Source organism: Zea mays, chromosome 1, assembly GCF_902167145.1.
Source record: "Zea mays cultivar B73 chromosome 1, Zm-B73-REFERENCE-NAM-5.0, whole genome shotgun sequence".
Lineage (NCBI taxonomy): Eukaryota > Viridiplantae > Streptophyta > Magnoliopsida > Poales > Poaceae > Zea > Zea mays.
In genome coordinates this window covers 262,472,186-262,483,306 of record NC_050096.1, presented here as the reverse complement: position 1 = coordinate 262,483,306, position 11,121 = coordinate 262,472,186, and positions in this window count along the sequence as shown.

Here is an 11,121-nt window from a genome sequence, read left to right as displayed (position 1 = left end):
GCGATCACCGAAATGGCATTGTCTCCAAGAACAGACCCGTACGGAGTTGCCCGGAGGCGGTGCCCACTGGAGCGTGGGTTGAATACACGAAAGCTCATCAGTATTATGTAGCCCCGAGTAATCTATGAGGATTGCTTGGGGTTAGTTTTTCCTAGGTAAAGATTAGGGTTTGCCTTCTTTTGACCTTTCCTGATCCAGCCCTCCGAGTTGGTTGTTGATGCCTGCCCATTCTTTGTTATGCATGCATCTCCCCCCAGAAGGGCTTTATGCCCTTTTGAGAAGATGGTCATGTTCCCTGACCTAGTTACTGTGAGGGAAGGGTCATCGAGCTACAAATGGGTTATCCAAGTGAGATCCGACCGACCCATCACACGGTCAGGTCTCGGTGAGTAGTCCCACTGGGGGCTCGACATACTGGGTGCATCTCATTTAGTATTTCCTTATTCTATCCCATATCGGCCTTCTGGTTAGTCTGGCCGGCCGGAGGGGGGTCGTGGCCACCCCGTGCGATGGGTTGCTATAGGAGAATGTGAGGTACGACCTTGGATGTGCGATCGAGCAATGACATATGGGTCGGTCATCTGACTTGCAACTGGCTGGGAACTTGCTCGACCCACCCCTTGCTCTACGTGGGGAGGTAGAGTGAATTTAGGTTTTACCTGGTGCGAGGCAGTTGTGGCGGTGCGGTAGAAACATAACCATCGTGGCTTCGTCCAACGTGGGTGCCTCGATTGGACGCGATTTTGCGTGCTCACATTATCGCGTGTAGTTGGCGGGACGGTGAGGTTAACCGCTCCGACTGCTGCTGACACCTTTTCCCCCACGTATTCCCAGACGTGTCTTCCGAAGCGGCACGAATCCTGCAAGACATACTTACGTATAGTCTTCCTCGCAGCGCCCGAGGTAGGGGAGTTATCAACGAGGCAGATCCTCCTATATGGTACGTGGGGCCCCTCCTCTAGGTGTTGCTTCACGTGTCGTTTCTACGTACAAAAAGGATATGGAGGTGTTTGGAGTCGGTTCTGCTCATCGTGCCTTGTCGCCCATGTGTCCACTGTCTCCTTGCTTTAGCTTTCGCGTTCTTGCGTCCGTCCGAGTAGCTTCATGGCAATGGCGTCTTACACGCCTGTTCGACCCAACACAGTCGCCTCCTTAGCCTGGAGAGGAAAGAGAGGAAAGGGTTCCTCCCCCCAAGGAGGTCTCTCGGTGGAGCTTGGAGAAGGAAGGTGATGTGTCGCTGCCCCGAGACGATAAGGTGGTGGTGCTCGCGCCTTTCTATGAGCGTGAGTTCGGGCTTCCCCTGCATCCCTTCGTCCGGGTCTGTTATTTTTCTACGGAATGGAGATTCAAAACCTCCATCCCAACTATGTCTGGCACATGGCGTGCTTTATCACCCTGTGCGAGGCGTTCTAGGGGATTGACCCCGGTGGAAGTTGTGGCAGTATTTCTTCAGTCGTTGGGTGACCCCGGGTCGTGCCAACCAACCGTATGTCGGCTCGGTCAACTTCCAACTCCGATCTGGCCAGAAGGCACGTTACTTGAAAGAGAAATGCGTCCTTGGGCCATTTCTAGTTGTTTTGGTGATTGAAAGGGAAATAGGGTTAACCTTTTCCTATAATTAATTTTGGTGGTTGATAGTCAACACAAACACATGGACTAACTAGTTTGTCTAGAATTCATGTATTACAGGTGCATAAGGTTCAACACAAACCAATAAAAGAATCAAGTTAGGGACACAATTTTAAAGGAGCAAAATGACTTGTGTGTGCTAGAAATTGGCACACCGGACTATCCAGTGTGCCAACGGACAGTGTTCGGTGCACCAGGACCGTACAAGTGTCAACCAGCCACTCTCGGGAAAATGGAGGTGCGCTCCGCTATAATTCACCGGACTATCCAGTGTACCACCGGGCTGTCTGGTGTACCACCGGACTATCCGGTGAGTCATTGGGCAACGGCTATCCAGAGCCCACGGTCGACTCTACAAAGTGCTATGGTGAGCTACAGTGTTGCGGCAGAAGTCAGAGCCACGAAGTCAGAGGGCATCGGACTGTCCGGTGTGGCACCGGACTATCCGGTGCCGCGAGAAGACAAAGCTCCAACGATTGACTTCGCTCCGAACCCTAACGGTTGGGTGACGTGGCGGGGCACCGGACAGTGCAGAGTGCCTGCCGGTGGCGCACCGGACTGTCCGGTGCGCCCATCGCCAGCAACCTCCCCAACGGCTACCCAAGTAGTTGGGGGCTATAAATACCCCCAACCACCACAACCATTGGCATCCAAGTTTTCTGAAGATCACATTGTGAATCATCTAGGCCCCTTAGTGATGTTTTGGTAATTAATGACAACTATTTGTGGACTAACAGTTCTTAGAGAAACAAGAATGCAGGTTGGACCACAGAGAACAGGAAATCTTGGAGACTTATAAGCATTGGTTGTGGATCAAGTGAAGGCAAAGGTATAACATAGGTTTTTGTTTTTGCCAGTCTCCAGGAGTTTAGAGAAGACATTTGACCGGATTAGTAAGCTAAATGGCCGTACTATTAAGAGGGTTCAATGACTTTGGTCTGTGTAAAACTTAGTGCTTCATAGAGCATCTAGTGGTTGCATTTGCATAAGGTCTAACAACGCTTCTGGTTTCGAGAGTTAAAAATCTTTTCGAAAGCGTGTTTGAAACGTTGCTAAGTCATGGGGTTGGCGGACCGTCCGGGCTAAGTGGCCGGACCGTTCGCGATCTATCCAGAGGGGTCCGAAGTATGTTCACTTCGGACTGGTCCTGTATGTTTGTACTGAGAACCGTCCGTGCCTTGGGGCCGGACCATCCGCAGTCCTGACCAGAGAGGGTCGCCCTCTGCACAGTCCCTGTATAATTGTGCGAACTGTTCGGTCGGGGTCGACGGACCGTCCGCAAGTGCGAAATTGGTTTGGGTAGGGACTAGCTCATCGTGGTCAGAGCTCTAGTGCTCCTTGTTGCCAGATCTCGGACGGTTCGGCCAAGGTTGGTGGACTATCCGGACTTCGTTTTTTCTGACAGCTTTGACATATTTCAAACGGGAAAACTAGTCGTTACTTGTACGGCGGACTATCCGGCCTAAGGGCGCGGACCATCCGCGTGTGCGCAGAAATTGTGCTAGTTGCACATAACGGTTAGAAATGTGAGGTGGGCTATAAATAGAAGGGGAGCTCGTGTGTGAGGGCTCTCTTGGCCATTTCTTGCACATATTGAGCTCATTTGTGATCCTCCCACTCATTCTCTCACACTCCTTGCTTGAGATTGCATTCTAGCGAGAGATTGAGAGCTCCTAGTGCATTTGCATCCATTGGTGATTCTTGAGGCACTAAGTGGTACACCGGGCAAGCGTCATCGGCTTGTTACTCTTAGAGGTTGCCGCCTCCTAGACGGCTCGGGTGTTGTCTCCGTTGAGCTCTCCAAGAATATTGTGGAGAAGCCGCGGTGTTGATTGTGAGGGGTTTGCGCCTACCTCGCCGGAGCGGCAAAGGCGACGCTAGTGGAAACGAGGTATTGAGTGATTTCTTGTCCACTTGGTGTTGGGACCATGCTTCGTCGCCGAAGGTCCTACAGAAAGAAACAGCTTCGGCTGAAGCTGTCTGCACGTGATGACCGAAGGTTGCTGTTCGTGAAGCTTCGGAATTACAAACCGACTTAAAAGTAGAATGACCTTTTAGTCCATAAGTGTTTGAGTCGTTGTTGTAAACTTTTATGAGGGGCATGATTGTAATTCCTCACAGGCTGTGTCTTGTGCCTATAAATAGTGAACAATATTCCTTTACTGTTCACGCATTCCTGTAATTGCAATCGCATCGCTCGGGAATTATTCCTTGCCAAGGCAGAGGTATAAATGTATCTAATATTGTATTCGAATATATCAAGTTTATATAATATGAAAATGATGTTGTTTGCCTATAGTTTACTTGTCTTTAATGCTTTATATCTCACATTATTTTATATAATCTTTGAGAATTTAATTATGAAAAGCCAACCTTCATAACTGTGTCGTTTTTACCTTCGTCCGAAGTGCATTAAATCCTTGAGGAAGTAATGCTTCAGCGGACGAAGGGCATTAGCATTTAACATTTTATGTTGCCTTGTTCTTAATTCATAGCATTTGAGAACAAGTCCCCAACATTGGCGCCCACCTCCGGTGAACTCACTACCACTTTTTCTGAGCTGATGGCTTCGTTCAATATTCAAGCTGGAGATGCTTCGGTTCCGAAGCTGGTACTCCCGATAACAGGCGGTTCATGTTCAGAACCAGTCAACAAGAAGCAGAAGAAGGAAGCACAGAGAAGGGTACAACATGTCGGGGTGCAAGGACCCTTCATCAAGTCAAGATGGTCTCACATTCCTATTACCTTCTCCCAAGAGGATCTTCAACTCAAGGATTACCCACATAATGATGCTATGGTTATCTCTTGTGTTATCAAAGGATTTCTGGTCCACAATGTTTTGGTTGATACAGGCAGTGCAGCTGACATCATATTTGCTAAAGCCTTCAGACAGATGCAAGAGCCCGAAGATAAAATTCTTGATGCCACACATCCCCTCTGTGGCTTCGGAGGAAGGCAGATTGTAGCACTCGACAAAATCTCAATGTCAGTGGCCTTCGGATTCATCAACAACACAAGAACTGAACAAATTATGTTTGATATCGTTGACATGGAGTACCCTTATAATGCAATCATTGGTCGTGGTACTCTTAATGCCTTCGAAGCAATTTTGCATCCAGCTTATCTTTGCATGAAGATACCTTCGGACCAAGGGCCCATTGCTATTCATGGAAGTCAAGAAGCTGCCAGAAGGGTCGAAGGAAATTGGACAGACTCAAAAGCAATCCATAATATAGATGGAACTAAAGCTTGTGAGCAATACAAGTTCAGAAGGGAAAAAGCTGCTTCGGCTGACCAGCTGAAACCCATGCTCTTATGTGAGGACATAGCAGAGCAGAAGGTGCTATTGGGATCTCAATTGTCTGAAGAGCAGGAGAAAACCTTGATAAGGTTTTTGTTTAACAATAAAGATGTTTTTGCTTGGTCAGCTAATGATCTTTGCGGAGTTAACAGAGATGTTATTGAGCACTCGCTCAATGTTGATCCATCCTTCAGACCCAGGAAACAGAGGCTTCAGAAGATGTCTGATGATAAGGCCGAAGGTGCTCGAAATGAAGTGAAAAGACTCCTCAGTGCCGAAGTTATTAGAGAAGTAAAATATCCAGAATGGTTGGCTAACACCGTTATGGTGAAGAAGGCCAATGGTAAATGGAGAATGTGTATCGATTTTACTGACCTTAATAAAGCCTGTCCGAAGGACGAGTTTCCATTGCCAAGGATAGATTCCTTAGTTGATGCAGCAGCTTCATCAGAGCTCATGAGTTTGCTGGATTGCTATTCAGGCTATCATCAAATATGGATGAAGAAGGAAGATGAACCAAAAACCAGCTTCGTAACCCCTAGTGGGACATATTGCTACCTTCGGATGTCTGAGGGGCTTAAAAATGCTGGAGGAAGTTTCAGCAGAATGACAGCAAAGGTTCTCCATTCTCAGATAGGCAGGAATGTACTAACTTATGTTGATGATATCATTGTTAAAAGCACGAAGCAGGATAACCACATTGCTGATTTACAGGAGACCTTCGCTAATTTTAGACAGGCTGGTCTAAAGCTGAATCCAGAAAAATGTGTCTTCGGAGTAAAGAAGGGGAAATTTCTCGGTTGCTTAGTTTCAACAAAGGGAATTGAGGCCAACCCAAGTAAAATCGAAGCTATACTTCGAATGGAGCCACCATGTACAAAAAAGGGGGCTCAAAGGTTGACAGGAAGGCTGGCATCTCTCAATAGATTCATATCCAGATCAGCAGAGAGAAACTTACTATTCTTTGAAGTGCTGAAGTCAGCCGAAGTCTTTCAATGGGGACCAATCCAGCAGAAGGCCTTTGAAGAGCTGAAACAGTATTTGATAGATCTAACAACATTAACTCCACCTACGCCAGGGGCTCCTTTGCTATTATATGTGGCAGCTTCGCACTCAGCGGTAAGTGCAGCACTTGTTCAAGAGAAGCTTCAAGGCCAAGTTAAGAGGCAGGCCCCAATATATTTTGTATATGAGGTTCTTAGTTTATCAAAGAAAAATTATACAGAGTTGGAGAAGGTACTGTATGCTGTCTTGATGGCCTCCAGGAAGCTTCGGCACTATTTTCAAGCTTACAACACAATTGTTCCCTCTTCACAACCTCTGAAGGATATTATGAGGAACCGAGAAGCTACTGGAAGGATTGGAAAATGGGCTGCAGAGCTCAATGAATTTTGCATTGAATATGTTCATAGATCTTCGATTCAGTCCCAGGCGTTAGCAGACTTCATTGCTGATTGGACGTCAGGGGCTCAGGAGGAAGAAACAAATAAAGACACCTAAGCATGGACAGTGTTTTGCGATGGGTCTTGGGGAACCTTCGGAGCAGGAGCGGCTGCTGTGTTGGTTTCACCTTCCAAAGTTAAAACTTGTTATGCGGCAAAACTTGATTTTAGTTGCACAAATAACATCGCCGAGTATGAAGCTCTGCTTTTGGGTCTTCGGAAACTAAAAGCAATGGGAATCAGAAGGGCCATTCTTAAGACTGATTCTCAAGTTATTTCTGGTTATATTGACAAGAGTTACAAAGCAAGAGACCCGAAACTTGAAAGGTATCTAGATACAGTCCGAAGGATTGAGGCTTCCTTCGAAGGTTTCTCTGTCAAAAATATTCCTCGTGGAGAAAATGAATACGCTGATCTATTGGCTAAGTCAGCAGCCCAGGGGCTGCCTATACCTTCGGAAGTATTTTTTGAAACAATAAAAGCACCTTCGGTTGAGCTTCTTGAAAGAGCAATCCTCAACATATCCCCTGTTTATAGTGAAGATTGGAGAACTGAAATTATCTCTTTCCTTCAGGGTAATTTCCTTTCAGACGACGAAGCTTATAACAGGAGAATAGAAGCAAGAGTTCGACCATATGTCATAATAGAAGGGGAGCTGTATAAGCGTGGGGTCTGTTCCCCATTGCTCAAGTGCTTATCCAGATCCGAAGGTATAGAATTAATGAAGGACATACATGCAGGTCTGTGTGGATCTCACATTGGACCTAGGCCTTTGCTTGGAAAGGTTTTTCGACAAGGATTTTATTGGCCAAAGGCAGCTTCGGATGCAGCGGATTTAGTCCAAAAGTGCGAAGGTTGTCAGAAATGTGCAAGAGATCAAAAACAACCTTCGTCTTTAACTCAGTTAATACAACCCACTTGGCCGTTGCAAAGGTGGGGTCTGGATTTGCTGGGTCCATTACCACCAGCATAGGGGAACATAAGATACGTGGTGGTGGTAGTGGAATATTTTTCCAAATGGATTGAGGCGAAGCCCTTAGCCACAATAACTTCGTTTACTATTCAAAAGTTTTTCTGGCAAAACATTGTTTGTCGCTTCGGAGAGCCGAAGGCTATCACTGTGGATAATGGGACACAGTTTGATTCTGAAGCCTTCAGAGAATTTTGTAATCAAATCGGCACGAAGATCCATTTTGCATCAGTCCGACACCTAGAATCAAATGGACTTGTTGAAAGAGCCAATGGGATCATAATGACAGGAATAATGAAGTCAATCTTCAATCAGCCGAGGGGAAAGTGGCCAGACGAGTTAATCAAAGTGGTGTGGAGTCATAACACAACCATCTCAAGATCAACAGGCTTTACACCCTTTAAACTGTTGTTTGGTGACGAAGCAATAACCCCAGAAGAGGCTAAAACAGGATCAATAAGGACAGTAGCTTCGGCAAAGGGCGAGCACGAAGCTGATTGCTCTGTAGAAAAAGATGCTATTGAAGGGATCAGACTCCAAGCTGTGGAAAACATCAATAAATATCAAGCTGAAACAATAAAATGGCGTGATAGAAAGGTCAAGTTGAAGAACATTGAACCAGGACACTTGGTACTTTGAAGAGTAGCTAACCTGAAACAGTAGGCAAATTACAGCTGAAGTGGGAAGGCCCCTTTTTGGTAGTATCTTCGTCAAGACCTGGTTCCTACAGGTTGAAGGACTTGGACGGCAATGACATTCCTAGATCGTGGAATGCGGATGAGCTTCGGAGATATTATGTTTAGTTTGATGTAATTTCTTATATTCTTTTTTGTGGCACCCTTTTCCTTTCCAAAGGGGGAGAAAAGTTTTTAATGGGGCCACAACATGTAATTTTTCTTTTCCTTATTTCAATTCTATAAGAGCGATATCCCCCAAAAATGTAAATGTAAAAGCTGAGAACACACCCTCGAGTGCAAGGAGAAAGAAAAGAAAACAGGGAAAAGCTCAAAAGTCGTTCCTAAGGGAATGCAGAGCTTACAGCGAAAAATAAACGCTGATTCCGCCAAAAGTAAAAGGCGAAGAAGCTCCTAAGGGAGGCTTACAGCGAAAAGTCAACACTGATACACCGAAAAGTAAACGGTGAAGCCGAAAAGTAAACGGCAAAAAGATTTTTTATCATTTTTGAAGGGACGAAGGGCCGTGCTTATGGTTTTTTGAACATGTGTCCTAGTATTCATTTGCACATAACATATCATCATGTCATTTGCATTCATAAACATCCATTTAGACATATGTAGAGTCATCATCATGCTACACAAAAAAGACAGGTGCTTCAGAAAATAAGGAAAAGATTCGAAGGAAAAAATTTTCTATGCTTCGTTGTGTACGAAAAGAAGGGAAGGTGTTTTTCGCCTTCGGCTCAAAAGAGAAGTTTCGTCCACAGCAAAGCAGGTTGGATGCGGTTATAGGAGACAAAATATATTACAAGGTATGTACAAATTTACAAAGTTATTCCATATCTATATTACAAGAGTTTCTCCAAGAATTTTTGCAGGAAAGCGCATTACAAGCAATTTTAAGCTTCAGTTAAGGCTTCGTCTTCAGTTTTTTCAAACTTCAATATTGTCAATCTTCAGCTTCGTCATCCTGTATATATCAAACAGCACAGTAAGAAAGGTACAAATTTCAAAGGAGAAGGTAAAAGTAACAAACATAAGTTTTTTACCGGCTTAAGATGGCTTCGAGCTTCGTCGTCTGCCATTTTCCGCCCGCCACTTACCCAGATCTAGGTCATGAATCTATTTCCGATGCTTCTGGCTAAGCTTGGGATATCTAACAAATCTGAAGCTGACAAGCTGAAGTTTGGTCTGTTCACAATGTTTCCATGTGTGCAGCCAGCCTTCAAAAAAGCAGCAGCTGTGCCCCGAGAAGCTACCAGGGCGCAGAAGTCAGCGTGCCCACCAATAACTTCGCCAAGGGCATCAACTTTGTCTTCAATATGTTCTAATGTTTTTAGCAGGTTTTCAGCTGAAGGTGTAAATTTCGAAGAGCTAGCTCCGACAGAGTGAAACACGTCCTTCAGCCGCTGCACACATCGGATGCCGAAGCTTAAGCATTTCTCCTGAAGTTCTGTAAAGGATTTCTGTAAATTTGAGTATTTATCCACTTCAGCCTTCAGGCTTGCTTCAAAAAATTTCTTTTCTTGCTCGAATTTTTCTGACTGAAGGAGCAGTTCATTCTTTAATTTGTCATTTTCAGTTTGGACTTCAGCCAAAGAGCCCTCCATGGTCTGAATAACAAAATCCTTCTTTTCTAATGCACCTTCGTGCTCTTTGACCATGAGTTCAAGATCTTGAATTGCGAAGTCTTTCTTTTTCAGATTGGCTTCGTGATTTTCAACTTTTTCAGCCAAATCTTGAATGACAGCTTTGTTTTTCTCTTCCTCCAGATCTTGTTGCATCTTTAGAACCTTGCTTAATAATATACTCTGTCGAAATGATCTTCGTTAGAACACGACCCAAAAAGTTAATAATAATAGTAATAAAATAACAAAAATATTTGTTACCTTGAAGTTAGCATAAAGCAAGCTTCCGGCGATGTGGTGTCGTTGATAACGACACAAGTCCGCTTCTACCTTCGGCAAGCCAATGCTTTTGGAAAGGGTTCTGACGATTTTGGCCTCGGTGCGGTTCCGAAGGCACCTTAGTTTCCCTTCGTTCACCCCACCAAATAACATAGCGCCTGATTTATATCCGCAAGATATGGCATATTTTTTCAACTCCTCTTTTTCGGCGTCTGTTAATTCTTGTCCGAGCAAATCTTGAAAGTTGAAATCTTCTTCTTCTGAAATTTCATCAATTCGCTCTTTCTCCTTCTCAGTTGCCATATTCACTGTAGCCACGGTAGCTTCCTCTTCAGCCATTTTCAGGAGTATATTGTCAATAACCTCAAGTGTGGTTTCCAGGTTTAATTCTTCGGTGGCCTCGGCTTCGGCCCCGGTAGCTTCGGCTCCGCCGATTTCAGCTTCAGCAGTTTTCATTCCAGTAGCTTCGGCTTCGGCAGTTTCAGCAAAAACAATATTTGACACCGTTGCCGGTGGCGGCGTTTGATGGATCACATCTGTTACTTGAATAATTCTCCGTTTCTTGGTTTCGCAGGACTTTCTACTGCCGAAGCTGCCTTGTCCTTCTGAAAAAAAAACTTCGTCAGTTCCAGTGCCAGCGGACTTAGCCTGAAAGGCAAAGGTTCAGTCATTACCTTCATAATTTCTTCTACTTCAATAGCAGAAGGAGAAGCAGAAATATCTTCTTATCGAACCAGCGTTTCCGGCTCCGGGGATGCATCTTTTCTCTTTCTTGAAGTGGCCACCTTCGGCTCAGGATTTAACTCTTCAGCGCTAAGATTTTCAGAATCTTTCTTTTTCTTTTTGGCTACCTTGACGACCTCATCGTCAGTAGCGCTGGCAATCCTTTTTTGCTTCGGGCCTCCGGCATCTCCGCCCAGTCGACTGTAGTCATCATATTCAAATCCTATGGCATCAAGCACCCTGTTCAGCCTTCGTTTCGGCCGAGTGCCGAAGGCCGCTGTCATCAGTTGGTCCTCTTTCTTAGAGTAATTCCCAAGAATTTCATTGCTCATTATTTCAATTGTATCAAGCCATTCTTGGCAGGGTACTTTAAAGTATTTCTTGAATTTATAATGGTAGGGCAGTCGGACGAGTTCCCCCTTCTTCTTTTCCCCTTTAAGCTTCGGCATTGTCCACTCTTTCATAGTTGGAA